This window comes from Amblyomma americanum, chromosome 11 (genome assembly GCF_052857255.1).
Source record: "Amblyomma americanum isolate KBUSLIRL-KWMA chromosome 11, ASM5285725v1, whole genome shotgun sequence".
In the NCBI taxonomy this organism is placed as follows: domain Eukaryota; kingdom Metazoa; phylum Arthropoda; class Arachnida; order Ixodida; family Ixodidae; genus Amblyomma; species Amblyomma americanum.
Window position 1 is genome coordinate 22230869 of NC_135507.1, and position 14450 is coordinate 22245318.

General features: G+C 51.2%; 1 long non-coding RNA gene across 1 annotated transcript in view; it reads left to right on the forward strand.

The window, feature by feature from the left end:
* Positions 1 to 1789: 1789 nt before the first annotated feature.
* Positions 1790 to 14450, forward strand: part of LOC144110653 (uncharacterized) — a 462868-nt gene continuing 450207 nt past the window's right edge. The window contains exons 1-2 of the long non-coding RNA XR_013309890.1: positions 1790 to 1973; positions 2096 to 2139. This is a non-coding gene — a long non-coding RNA (uncharacterized LOC144110653). The remainder of the gene's footprint in view (positions 1974 to 2095; positions 2140 to 14450) is intronic.

Consider the following 14450-nt stretch of genomic DNA (forward strand, 5'->3'; position numbering starts at 1 on the left):
TAACGTGCACTGACAACGCACAGTACGCGGATGCGTTAGCGTTTTGCCCCATAAAAACGCAGCCGCCGCGGTCGGGTTCGAACCCTGGAACTCCAACTCCGGATCAGTAGCCGAGCGCGCTAACCACAGATCAACCGCGGCGGGTTGGATTAGCCCAGCTAATCCTGGATACACAATGCGAAAGCGAAATTGAGCTCTCCGCTAACCCACGGAGCCGGTAGAGCGCCTTTCCTCAGAAGTTAATTAGAAAATGTTTACATATGTACGCATGCCAAGGTTACCGGATACATTGACATTCAGAAATAGACATTCCCAAGGCGAATCATTTAATGAGGTAGCTTCGACGTGTTTTCACTTGGTGACACTGTAAATAGGTTGTACTCCAGCAGGTGGTGACAGCCATACAGTGTGTATTATGGCGCTCAAAGCATGCCATGGGTCTCCCTGCTCTGTTCCCGAAACAGCGAGAACTCAGTGGTGATGGAATTTGGTGCGATTACATAGTGCATAGACTTCCTTTCTAGCCATTACTCCTATATTGAAAATGATCTGCTCTACCTTGGGTGATTTCCCTAAATATTGGACCGACACCGTTCCCGCCTCGAGTTGTTGCGCCATTCGCTCTCGCCATTCCGTAAGCTATAGCCGTCCCAGTAAGCTAAGTTGGCAGAGCGACTGCTCCGGTGAGGCGGTGGTCTTGGGTTCGAGTCCCGGACGAGGGCGAATTTTCTTCAACTACAGTCTCTGAGCAAGCCGTATGGCTGCACCTGAATGCATGCTAACGAATAATTACTGCCTTATTAAAAAGTACACAGTGAATCTTTAATAATAAATAATTGGTTTTGGGGGAAAGGAAATGGCGCAGTATCTGTCTCATATATCGCTGGACACCTGAACCGCGCCGTAAGGGAAGGGATAAAGGAGGGAGTGAAAGAGGAAAGGAAGAAGAGGTGCCGTAGTGGAGGGCTCCGGAATAATTTCGACCACCTGGGGATCTTTAACGTGCACTGACATCGCACAGCACACGGGCGCCTTAGCGTTTTTCCTCCATAAAGACGCAGCCGCCGCGGTCGGGTTCGAACCCGGGAACTAGTTTTTGAGGAAAGGAAATGACGCAGTAATTGTCTCACGCATATCGGTGGATAGCCGAACCGCGCCGTAAGGGAATGGATAAAGGAGGGAGTGAAAGATGAAAAGAAGAAGCAGGTGCCGTTGTGGAGAGCTCCGGAGTAATTTCGACCACCTGGGGATCTTTAACGTGCCCTGACATCGCACAACACGCGGGCGCCTTTTGCATTTCGCCTCCATCGAAACGCGGCCGCAACGCAAAAGCCGCCCGTGCGCTGCGCGATGTCAGTGCACGTTAAAACACGTTGATTTGCTTTACAGCGAGAACCTGGCTCACTTCGACCGCTTTGCAAGTCATATTGAGCGCGACAGTACGCCCGGTGTGCGGACAGAAATGCCGTGCATGCGTTACTCGTCGCCGCTCGAATAAGCTTCTCCGAATGCTGCGCCATGTACGGATGAAGCAATTCCTCGGAGCTTCCGTGCGGGTTACGGTAGGCATCATAGACACTCCGATAGGCAAAGAACGAACCCTGTAAGGCGAACCGCTTACTAAGCGCCCTGTTTGAACGTGACTCAGAACCTTCCAGACGGCGCGCGTGATCATCAGCGTCCACGATCCCCGTCTGTACCGAACCTTGCCGTCCGTTGCGATAAGGAAATGATAAGGCCGCGCGCCGGTGGCGATGAAGAACGGCGCTTGAAAAAGCAAGTCAAACGGAACGTTGTGGCAATACTGACTGCTCCGCGGGGCTCCGAATCCGATTTCGTATTCTGCCGCACTGTTCGAACGCCTGTCTCAGTAGTATGTGCGTGCATTTTGGCGCGGGCTTCTTCATAAAAGTCTCGCGGAGCCGACAGGAGTCCACCATGGCGATCACGGGTTTGACGCTTCGTCGAATAAGGTACGGCTGGCTTATATATAGAAAAGGCAGAGCCTAGCGGTAAATTTTTTTTGCGCTGTGGCCGTGAGATTCAATTCTTTGTATCAACGTCAACTACGTATTTTCTTTTCTCTTTTCAACAGCGGTTGCTCGGCGAAAGAGGTGCCTGGTCTCTCAGCGACGCAACGTGAGTGGCTGCCCAATTAGGCCGCTTAAGAGCCGAAATGTTGCGACTCTGTTTCCCCCGTGGTGTACAGTGTGCAAAGATTTGCTGCCCTGCGATTTGCGTTGTTCCACACGCTGTCGTCGCGGAAATCCGAGATTGTCACCGGGCGCCCGCGGCGCTGCAAGCTGACGCTGCAGTGACGTCATCAGGTTTGGGACCGTGGGGGCCTATTCACCAACCGAACGGTCATCTTGCGTTGAGTTACGCAGTATCCGGTAACTGTTTCTGTGCATTAGGCATAGAAGGGGACACTGCAGGGTTGCCATCATTACCAGCAATGTCCACGTTTAGGCCGACGCCGAAGCAGGCGCATATACTGTTCGCGTGCAAGTAATAAGAGAAACAAAAAAAAGAGGTTTCGGCCTGTTTTGTTTAGCGGACGGTGACGTCACTCCTCAGAGATGTTAACGACCGTTCCTGCTGGCACCGCTCGCTTGTCTGCCGTGATAGTTGCAACACGAGATGGCGCTTTCGGGCTGCGTCATCGGATAATCAACGGGCGCCAGTGTACGCTAAGCCACAAGTCATTGCGTGGGCTAGCAAATGCGAACCGCGACTGTGGCGGGGCACCGAATTGTCAGACGAGAGTGACGTATACTATAGATAACCGGCGCATATCTTTCTTTGCTCGAGTCCATGCGCGTCTTGCTTTCTAACGGTGCCACACCGCGCAGTACTCTAAGCGAGTATTTTTCGAATATTCACCGAAGTGGACGAGATTGAATTTGAACAACGGAAGATGTTGACTGTATCAGTCCACCGCCTGTGAGGATAGCGGAAAATATGTTTTATTTTCTCCTTTTTTGCTAGATTTAAACGGACTGCGCGACTTTCGCAGCATAGAAATCGCCAAGAGAGATTATTCGGATGCTGCTGTGCGTTATATTATATGCACTCATTAATAAATGGTGGCAGACTGTTTACATGTCGGGCACCAGTTAACCGGAAGCACATTCCCGAAGCGAATAGCGAAGGGGCGTCGCTAACTATTTATGGTTCACTATGTGAGGCAGGAATCCGTTTTTAACGATGAAGACGCCAATTCCGAGCTCTGCTACCTCGGCTGTGACGTCTGACCGAAAGCGGCGCTATTCCGACAAGCCTTCGATTACGTAACCGTCACCCTCGGTAGCTTATACAGTTGAACCTCGTTATAACGAAGTTGAAGGGGCCCGGCGATTACTTCGTCATAACCGTAACTTCGTTATAGCCCGTGTTCACCGAGCTTCCAAACAGAAATCGTCATTCCTTCGTTATATCCGTTATTCCGTTATACGCTGTTTCGTTATAACGCCTATGAACTGTGCAATGTCAGTGCATGTTAAGGAACCTCGTTATAACAAAGTTCAAGGGGCCCAGAGATTAGTTTGAGCGAGCTTCCAAGGGGAATCGTCGTTCCTTCGTTATATCCATTATATCGTTACATACCGCTTCGTTATAACGAGGTCCGACTGTAGCTCTGGCGCCGGAGCTTGCTTCAGATCCGCGGCAATCCTTCGCTCGCGCTCTGAGCTCCGGCGTAGAATAACTGGCGAAGCTCGACGCACAAAGTAGCCGTGCGCGCGGAATTTGTGCGCGGTCTCGGCAACCGGAGAGCAGTGACGTGGGCGGGAACCGACTAATGAGGCGCACCGTTTCGTGGGGGCAAGCATTTGCGGCAGCCCGGTGACGGGCAGTCGTCATGCTGCTTGCTGAAGGGCGGGAGAGCAGAGGGCGCGCGGAAAGCACACGTGCACACAAGGAACGGCATGCAGTAGTATACCGGGAACGTCGTCAGAGTCCCCCCGAGGGTACTTCCCTGCCCCGTTACGTTTGCCGCGTCTCGGGGCTCTTCTCCTCAATTGTGTGCAGCTCAGACGAAGGCGTATACCACGTGAATTGGCCCGCCTGATCCTCGTGCTTGTGTTGACTTATAGTGCCGTGATGCCACTCTAATGTTTGCGTAGATTGCGTGCACGTTAGGTATTCAGCAAATCCCTGTCAGGCTTATTGGAGGCAATGAGCATGGAATTGTAGCATCACGACAGCAGCGTGAAGGGGCAGAAGGATCTTCGCTTTAGCTTTTTGACTGCATACAAGTACGGCGTGGCAGCTTCTGCTTCACTGCACGCAATTACTTCGGATAGCGCTTGATGAGCCGGAAAGGCATCGGGGGACTGTCTCTGGTCCGGGTTGAGCAGCGCTCGGGTGGGGATGGGATTAACGGGGGAAAAAGGGGCTCGCGTTGATTTCGGGCGTCTCGTGATTCCGTCGAGCCACCGCGCGCGATTCCGTCGAGCCACCGCGCGCGGGAAGCGAGCTAGCGTGGAACTGGAGAAGATTTCGCGGACGGTTGGGGCGGCCGGAGGTAGGGCCGCTCCGAATTAGCGTGGATTAAGAAGGGATTAAGCAAAAAGGACAGGTCGTTTTGATTCGAGCTGCCCGGCCAAAGCCCTTACGTAAAATGTTTGCCCTCCGGCGCGCTAGTGCGTGCCGTTTTAATAAGGCCCGTGGCAGGCCACCCGCATTGTACGCGGGGCGTCCTTTCCGTGACGCGCCCTTTTCCTGCGGGGTACGCACCGAGGAAAGTTCTTTGGCCGCTTGACGGGTCCCTAAAGGGATTCGACGAGATCATCCCAAGAAAGCCTGGGCGGCGCTAAACGGGAGGCTGCGTAGGAGGCATATGAGTGAGGGAGGGGGGGGGGAGGGGGGGGGGCGAAAACAGCTATTCTTCAGGAAGCACGCGGAAAAGCTGCCTCTTCTGCATCTCCTTTATTCCAAGAGTGGGGAGTGGCTCAACGGCGGAGGCTGAGGTGAAAACGGGAGAGCGGAACCACTGGTTTGCATTAGTTTTGTGACAATGTGCGTGCGTGTGATCAAACGCGATCTTACTTCTTTGCGCGGTCCGCGTTTTGAGCCAGTGTCGCAACGCTGGTTTCAATGCAGCGTAGTGATTGCGATCGCAAGATTGACACTTTCCCAGGCGTTCTGTGAGCGTCGAGAAGAAACAGTGAATGACAGTCACAGGGCAGCGTTTGCACCTTCCATGGCCTGGCCGCCTATCGGATAGCCGTGGCTTTAACGTCGGGCGGTCGGTGCTTGAATCTGTGCAGTGCTGGCTGCAAGACAATTACGGGACGATGACGCTCCACTGTACTCCTTAATCTTCCACTGCTGGGTACTGTGGTGCTACTTTGAAGTTGCAGCTCTAGCCTTTAATTGGTATATTCACGTTACAGCGACAGCTGTTAATAGCGCGTTTCCTAGTTCTGTGGTGTTGGCGTAACCGCGCTACGCTGATTGGTCAGCACGCAAGGGCGTCACTACATGCAGGCCAATAAGCGTGACGCGGTTACACCAACCCCGCAGAACCGTAAACATGCCTCTATAGTGTGACGTCACGCATGGCGCCACTGCAGTGAGCCACTCATTAGCCCGAACGCAGTGACGTCACAAGTTACAGCGTAATGACGTCATGCGCACTCTACCAGGGAAGGCAAATAGTAATGATTAAACGATATTATATTCACTACTGCAGACTGCTGTCGCTGAGTCTCCTGTTGCACGGTGGTAACAGTACAAAGTCTTTTTCTTCTTACGATGAAGTCAGCGCTATCTGACGTAAACTGAGGTCACCATTTTCGGTTCACGATTTGGAAATTACGTATTCTGACTGTTTCTTGATCTGATTTGCGTCGCGTGCTCAGAGTAGTATTTGGTATCACGTGCCTGTTTACTTTTTACTGGAGCCTGTAACTAAAGCTGGATACAACGAACACACTCAGGCGACCGGCACATTGTTGGTTTCGAGAAGTGCTGAATAACGCTTGAATGGAACGCAGTGTTAACTAATAGTACTAACTTAGGACTTCAGTTCTGCTCTCTTTGGGAGCGTTAATTTCATTATTCCCTTCATGCATTTTTTATTTTTTGTTGAAGGCATTGAACAGAGGTCGAAGTCACCGCTAACTAGTCTGTTTCTTTTTGTTTTTTCTGCTCCTTTAAAAAGTTGAGTCCGGGGAGGTATTTTCGACAAAATGTTTTTATTGGGTACTGCAATTTAAATTTTCTTTCTACGTGTTCTTGACACGCCGATTAAAACAAAAGTTAGCTGCGTCTCGAAGCGTGATCTCTATGACACAGCTGTCAATCGTTTCAGCGTGTCTCATTTTCCTACCTATGCATTTAGGGCTTTTAGAAGCCATCACTCGTATTAAAGACTCGCTCGTTATCGACACCAACTTTGCGCTTGTCTTGGAACCTTTGTTGGCTCTCCACTCGGCTCGCGGTTTTTGCCCGTACACCGCAGAACCGTCGATACCGATCTCTGCATTCCCTGAATTGTTGTTGTTCCTTTTCATACCGCATCGCGTCTGACGGAAACACTTTCGAAACTCCTGTTTACGCGGACGAATTCGACCACCCATAAGCTCCTTCGGCGTAAAATTTTGCTGATAACTTGTGAGAACTGACGTTTATTGACTCAAAAGTCTCGGGCAAGGGTTGCCGTTCCTCAGAAATTAACTTCGCGAACACGTTGCCGCCTGATCGAGCGCCAGTGTGACGTCGTCGCCGACTCGACGGCCGCCGTCTCGGGCGAGCCCAGCTCCTCAGGCGACCGCTCCGCGGAGTTAAGTCCCGCTTAGAACAAAGCCGAACCTGACAAGGATGACACTTGTATCCTCCTTTCCCCGCGGCTCGCGCGCTGCCCTCGCGTTGAACAATGCGATGAACAATGGTTTTCTCGCGGGGAGGTCGCCTTCCTTTGAGAGTGCGCGTAACAAAAGAGTGCGCGCTGCCCAGGTTTCGTTGTTTTATACTCGTTGTACCACCACGCGTGGCCTGGCTTTTCGCTCGTCCACTGTGCGTCGCATGGTTCGGCGCGTTCGCGGCGGGGGTGTCATTTTATTACCTCCCGCGACGTGCGGTTTTTGTAAACGAGAGAGAGAGGAAAGAGAAAACCGGAGGCTCCAAAAACCTCTCTCTCTCTTTCTCTGACCCCTTTTCTGAGCGGCACCTTTGTCGCCTGGCTAGGCCTTTCGCTTAATTGTGACGTGCTTGCAAATAAAAACATCACAACAAAAGGTCGTGACTTGTCGCCAAATGGCTCCTCCCTGAACATGCGGCATTTTATATATTTTTTAGTTAGAGATCCGGGGGGGGGGGGGGGGAGCTTGAGCGGCATCTCCGCCTCGACGTGGAAGGCGTTGCTTCTTTGCCGAGTGTCGCCCTGCGACGCCAGCGGGAGGTTCTTTGTCCTGAGCGCTGTTCGTAAGGACCGCCCCCCTGTATTGATTTCCATACCCTGTGCACTGCGTAGAGATGCGTCATTCGGTTTGCTCTACTGGAAAAACCGCCGTAGTTGCGCCTCTGGGATAAGCCGTAATATGATACGGAAACTTGATAGACTTCGGGGAAGTGGCTCCGTAATTGCTGGCTGTCCCTTGTCGGCTTTGTAGGAGTATGCGTCTCGGGCCAAGTATAGCCGATAAGTGTCTGGGTTGCAGCCGATGCATAGAATTAAAAATTTATTCACAGGAGACTCGTTAGGATGTTGGTGTAGACGACTTACTTTCGAAATATATAGGGAGACAGTGTCGTGTGTGAGGCATTTGGAAAAAGTAATTCGATGTGGGACTTCAAGGAGCAGCCGCTTTCTCTGATACAGCGTTGGTTCATTTATCCCTCTTGACTCGTTAATGCGGGTTATCATTGGGAAATAATAGAGCCGGAAGTTGTGGGAATTATTTCGCGATGTGTACATACACGGTGATGATGTTCCCTACCGTAGGCACCGGGCATTGGTTCTTAGACATGGCCTGCACAGACCAGCGAGCGACATTTGTAACAGAAACCCGTTTTCATGAATACGACTATATTAACGATGCATTTCGTATTTAGTCTAGCAGGCAGCAACATTTATATGAAGTGATGAAACAGCGGGGAGAGGTAGAGCGTTTTGAGTGAAAGTTTGGAATACTCGTTCTCTCGAGCACATCGCTTTTTGATATCGCCCCATCCAGAAGCGACACATTTCAGTCACACGGGAAATTAAGGCATGTGCAGGAGACACTTGAAGATGTTACATATATCCGTCATGGTTGTTAGGGTATCAGATATATGTTGGCCATTTGTTGCAGTCATTAATAACTGGCTACATATAAGACTGAATGATGCTGCGATCGAAGACTCATGAAAGCGGACCGAAGTCTGGCGACAGCGCTATAGGGTCACGCGGAGATCGCCGTTCGCTACACTGTCTCTTCTAGTTCACTGTACAGTACAGCTGACAAGAACTTCGACGAAAGAACTTCATTCAAGCTGTTAATTGGTTTTAATTGGTTTTTAAGGGGAAAGGAAATGGCGCAGTATCTGTCTCATATATCGCTGGACACCTGAACCGCGCCGTAAGGGAAGGGATAAAGGAGGGAGTGAAAGAAGAAAGGAAGAAGAGGTGCCGTAGTGGAGGGCTCCGGAATAATTTCGACCACCTGGGAGCTGTTACGATTCCTTGTTCCGTGTGTTTGCCACCGTTCTTACAACTACATGGGTATGCAGTGTCACTTGTCGTTCAGCAGGCCAACTCACCAATCGGGATCGAGTGGCAACATGTGACAGCGTTGCATGTAGTGCGCACTCGGAACTCCAGTCGGGCTCCACCGGGATCGGAAATGCCCGTGTGACACCGGTAGCTGGAGTGGTGCGGGGTGGTGTGCCATTTTCTGCTAGGAGGTCCCCTTGATGGCTTAACTTTTTGGATCCCTTTGCCTATTAGGCATACATTTGTGTGCTTGCAACGCGTGTTGGTTATATTTAAACTTAATGATGATAATGATTATCGTTACTCGTCATAACGAGCACGATATCTCTTGCAGCTTCCAGCCTCTTGGCTCCTAACGCGCGCATTACCATCGCGTGAGAGACTCGCCTGGAGGAGGGGGGGGGGGGGGGGGGGGGGCAGTGAACGTCCACTTTGTATGGAAAACCACGCAGGACAGATCGCACTGAGAAGATGAGACAGGCGTGGGGGAGGGGGGATGAAGGAGAGGGGAGATCCTCCGGAATAATTTTTACAAACGACCCGGCGACTTGGCGTCCCATAACTTCCTGGCTCCATCCGCGTGCAGCGCGCATCGCTCCCTTATTGTTTTAAGTTTGTCGCTTGGCGGGGCTTCGCGCTCAAAAGAGGCAGCAGGAAAAACATGGGGGTGGGAGAGAGAGTGGGGTGGGGGGAAGAGCTGCCTGAACTCGGCGTCGGACAATCGCGGCGGCGGCTCGGCTTGGCTTGGCCCCGAGCCTGGGTCCCGAACGCGCCGCCGACGGAGTCGTCCGCGGAGTTGATTGCGACGCCCTTTGTATTTGATCGCCCAGGCGGGTCTCTCCCTCGGCGGACATCCGGCGGCGGCGGCGAGGTTTTTCGGCGCGCCGAGGGAGCGGGGGGGGGGGGGGGGGGGGCGGTGGCGGTAATTGAATTTAGAACCGCGTCCTGTTTTGGAAGATGAGGAGCCGTGCGCGCATGGCGGGGTCTCCGCTGGGCAGCTGACAAAGACCCTAATGCGTCAACCCCTCCCCCGTCTCTTTACCCTACCCTCCCTCTCCCGTCACCACACTCCTTGTCTCCTCACCCTGACGTCAGAGCCTCGCTCTCGTATATGTATGACCCTCCTCTAAAGAGTCATACGAGCCCGAGTATCTATGGTGACGGTGGCTAAACTTCCCGTCTGATGCCGCGTCTGCGCCGCTCGTAATCCGGCTCAGTCTTCGTTTTCCTTTTCTTTTTAGTCTCTGAGTCGCAAAACGGGTACCTAAACTTTGCCCGTTTAGTGTCCTCGTACAAGTCTGCAGGCCGGGACAGCTCAAATCGTTGGGTCCCAGGCGTTCCACAACAGCACCCGTTACGCAGCAGCCGCCATTTTGTTTCGGTGTTTGCGCTTGTCGCATTCTTTCTAGGATGATGGCCTTTGTCGCGTTTCGCTAGATTGGCTGTCGGTTGATGTGTCCAGTCGGAGCGCGCAGTGGTAGAGACGTTGCTTTGTGCTTTTAGTTGGAGTTTCCACAGTCCGTCGCCTGGGTCCCTGTGGAATTTTTTGTATATGCCAGGCTGGCTGTTGAAAGGCGCCTCTTCCTGGAGCAGGAAGAAGAGCAAAAAGAAGGGTTTGAGGGGGAAGCGGAATTCGTGACAAGCGTGGTCATTTCTCAGCATGCGTGCCGAGGGACCGAATCCCTGTTTGTGTCAGAGGAAATCAGTGTCAGAGCGCCGCTGTCCAAGCGCGTTTTCTCCGTTGCATATCAAAGAAAGTGCGAACTTGTTGTCGATGGAGTGCAAGTTATTATCTTGAGGATTACTACTGTTTCTTTATTTCCCACCTCTCTTGGTAAATTGGCTTTGTCGAAGATAACCTCGCAGAATAATAATAATTGGTTTTTTTGGGAAAGGAAATGGCGCACTATCTGTCTCATGTATCGTTGGACACCTGAACCGCGCCGTAAGGGAAGGGATAAGGGAGGGAGTGAAAGAGGAAAGGAAGAAGGAGGTGCCGTAGTGGAGGGCTCCGGAGTAATTTCGACCACCTGGGGATCTTTAACGTGCACTGACATCGCACAGCACACGGGCGCCTTAGCGTTTCGCCTCCATAAAAACGCAGCCGCCGCGGTCGGGTTCGAACCCGGGAACTCCGGATCAGTACAGTTGGCGTTAGTTGGCAAAGGGTGAGATGTCCTTGATGTCTGTGTCGCACGATTTCCACGTGACCGAGTCTTTTTTTCTCTCGTTAAACAGTTGCAGCTGGGCGCTTCTGCAAGCTCCTTTAGTTACGCTCACGAGCTCAGTTGCAACCGAGGCGTCAGCGTAGGTTCTAAACCGAGGCCTGTTCCAAGCTAAGCCAAGACGTAGTTTTTAATTGGTTTGCGGCTCCATCTGGTATTCGTCAATAAAACTAATTTGACTAAGAATATATAGGCTTTTGAACAGTATATGCGTTTACAGCCGTGGTATATTGCTGATAATCAGCGATACCTGCTCCTCTGTGTGCTTTTGCAATTGTTGCACGTGCCACAACCGTGCTATCACCCTGTGATGACTGCATTTCCGTTTTGGGAAGGACACCACGAGGCGCGAGGCAGTATGTGCGTGGGCTGATCGAGTGATCCCAGTTCAGGATGCCCGTCTGGAGAGACCATCAGGGTGATCGCACTGGGTGATCTTGCGGGGTGATCTTGCGGGGTGATCTTGCGGGGTGATCTTGCGGGGTGATTTTACGGGGTGGTCATGAGTGGTGGCAGTGCGGGGTGCCAGTGCGGGGTGAGTGGCCATGCGGGTTACCACCCTGCACCACCGGCCACTTTTCATTGCACGGACACTTAATGGTTGTGACAACTAGCATGGTTAGATCAGGAACTTTCACCTTAATTAACAGCTAGCGCTGTGAAAATGAAACAGGCATTAACGTCGACAATGAATTTACCAGGTTAGGATTGTCCTCCTATCGGAGAGAACGAAAGAAATGCTCTATGCGAACTCTAGCCCGAAGCGTTAGTCGTACATCACGACGTGATCTCTGCGCTGTTGGGCACCTGCATCTTTTCTATTGCGCGGTTGTTCAGACATCTTGGCCGCGACTAGTTCTTGGTGTAAACAGAGGTCTCTTTAGGTTTTAGATTGTTTGTGAGGCCTGTGATCAGAGCAGCAGGCCTCAGAGGCCTCCTAACGCACTTTCCATGCTTATCGTTACGCTGTAGCTTTACTAACTTCAGCAGCTGAAAGGGACCGATAGAAAGTTGCCAATATACTTACTACTCTGACCAAAAACAGCTTTTATCACGCTAGTAGGCTAGTATGAACCTTTTTCACGCTAGTAAGCTTACAGAATGGGCCTACTCCATTGGCTGGAAGGGGCTCCTCAACAGGCAAAGGCCGCTTCGTTCTTGAGTTGTCTCTCACTATAGTGAACTAGACGCGGCGAAGGTGACCCTCCATCAATTATGCCAGGCGAGCAGTTCATCCGAGCACCGCTGGGGTAACCAATGGCTTTTTCTCTATTTCCTGTATAAACGAATGAAGGCCCCATAGCACGCGGCTATGTGTAGTCAAATGCAGCTTATAAGATCCAACCTTTATTCGCCTTTGTGTCCTCCTAGTCGAAATGCGTCCTTTAAAAGACTACGCTTTACTTTAGGTTACAGTTGCTCAGTGAAGCATTGAGGAAATTATTTTATTTTTATTTCGTTTTTCTGCTTTGTTAAATTCTTCTTCTTGTAGCTCACTTGTCCTGAAATACTCCTTTACATAGCTTTGAGTTCGTTACCTAGCGCACTCCTCAAACAAAACCATTGTAAAGTTAGGCCTGTCGAGATGCTTCGCCGCATATGCGGGCACCCATGCGGGTAAGTAACCCTGCGGGCCGAGACCTTGAAAAGGTCATGTTCCCGCACTCGTGCAACACCCTTTGAGACCACAAAAAGTGAACAAGGCGAGGTCAAGAAAGAAGACGGCGGCTCTAAGAAGGCTTATTGAGATTTCGGCGCGGAACGGAAATTGCGCGCAAAGTTTCGCAACCTCTTATACGCCTGCGGGTAATTCATCTCTCTCTTGACTTCGACGCGCCAGCGCTGGAAGTGGATCGAAGAGCGCAAAAACAGGAGTCGAAAGAAGATTAAGCTATCTCCTCGCTCGTCGACTCGTGCTCAGTCTTACGCCTGGACATCCTCCCTTCTTTCTTACATCCCTTCCGTGCGCGGTCTCGAGGCCGTGAGTGAGAAAGACTGCTCGCTTTCTCGGAGGCGATAACGCGAAATTCAATAACGTCTTTCCTCGCGTTCGACGCGACTTCCACTCTTGGTTTCTAATTCCGCACCCGAACGAAAGCGGCGGGTTTTTTCGACGCCCCCGTGGATACAACTTTGCTTCGACGCGGCGGCGTCTGAAAAATTGGGTCCTGTAAACCCCGCGATCCCCCCGCTTGTACAGCAGCCGGCCGGGCGTCCGCTTGAAAGGACTGCACGCCGAGTCTTCCGAGGTTTTGTCCCTCGTTTTATATTTTGCTTTCATTTATTTCCTGACCGTTCGCTGCTCTCAATTGGATCGCTCCATAATGCTCGTTCTTGGTAGCCGAAAAAATCTGTTTCGTGTCAGATCGAGGTGTTTGTTTTGGTAAAGAACTCGCCGGGAAGATTAACGCGATCGGGGCTCGGAGAGGAAAATCTTGTTAGGCCAACTTTCCACGCCTCCTTTCTTCATGTTTGAATTTTGTATTTGTTGTCTTGTTTTGTAGAAACGGGAAACGCCTTGTACGATTCTACGAAAGCTGAATCGAAGAGTTTGCATGTTTATTTATTTTTTTATATTTTAAGACGCTACGGGATACTTTGCAGAAGCGATAAGTATAGGCGGCTACGCAAAAGCTTAACTAAACTAGGAACTTAGCTCCTTTGGAGGAGCCGGCTTGACTTTGCCACGGCGGGCTGTGGCTGCCTGGTTAGGATGAAATCTGGCGCAGGCGAATTCGTGGCAGTCGTCAGTCTTACCGCGGTTCGTCTCGGGGCAGCAGATGCGAGGTCCGCTTATCTAAAGCCTTGACACGTACACGTCCCGCGGAGGACTACCCCATTTACTGTTTACGTGCTAAACTCGAATACGCCTATAAAGGCAGCGCGAAAGGGAGTTCATTGGAGGACAGCTCTCCCTTTTATAAAAGGGAGTCGCCGGAGCTCAACTTCTTCCTTTTTACACCTTTCTCTTTAGTGTACACTCTAAACACAAATACACCTACATGGGAGTAAAGAAGGGAATAAATTATCCTATAGCGCACACCCTTTTATAAAAAAGTGTGCTCTAGAGGACAGTTTTATTCCCTTTTTACTCCATTTGTTTAGAGTGTACAGTACTCACGGATTGAAATAGGACATTCGGAGCGCTAGCCTTGCAGTGCCACGCAGGCATGTGGTAAACCACAGGCCGGCTGATTGGCTACTGGAAGGAACAATTCTGCTTTGTAGATGTTCTCCCTCTCACGCCATACCACAATGCACCACCTTGGTTCCATGAGCGTCTACGGGCGGCGCTCCATGAAGCGACGGCCACGCGCTCCGAATGTCCTATTTCAATCCGTGAGTACTGTACGTTGAACTTTTTTTGGGGGCTATTATATGCTGCGTTCTTGTTGGCGTTTTTGTGTCCTTCGACTGCAGATATAGAGAACCCTGTGTGGAGAACGGAGTATACTTGAGTCTTTATCCACGTCATAGAATTAATAATTTGTTGAGAGTGATGAGATCTCTAATGATCTGGGATGCTG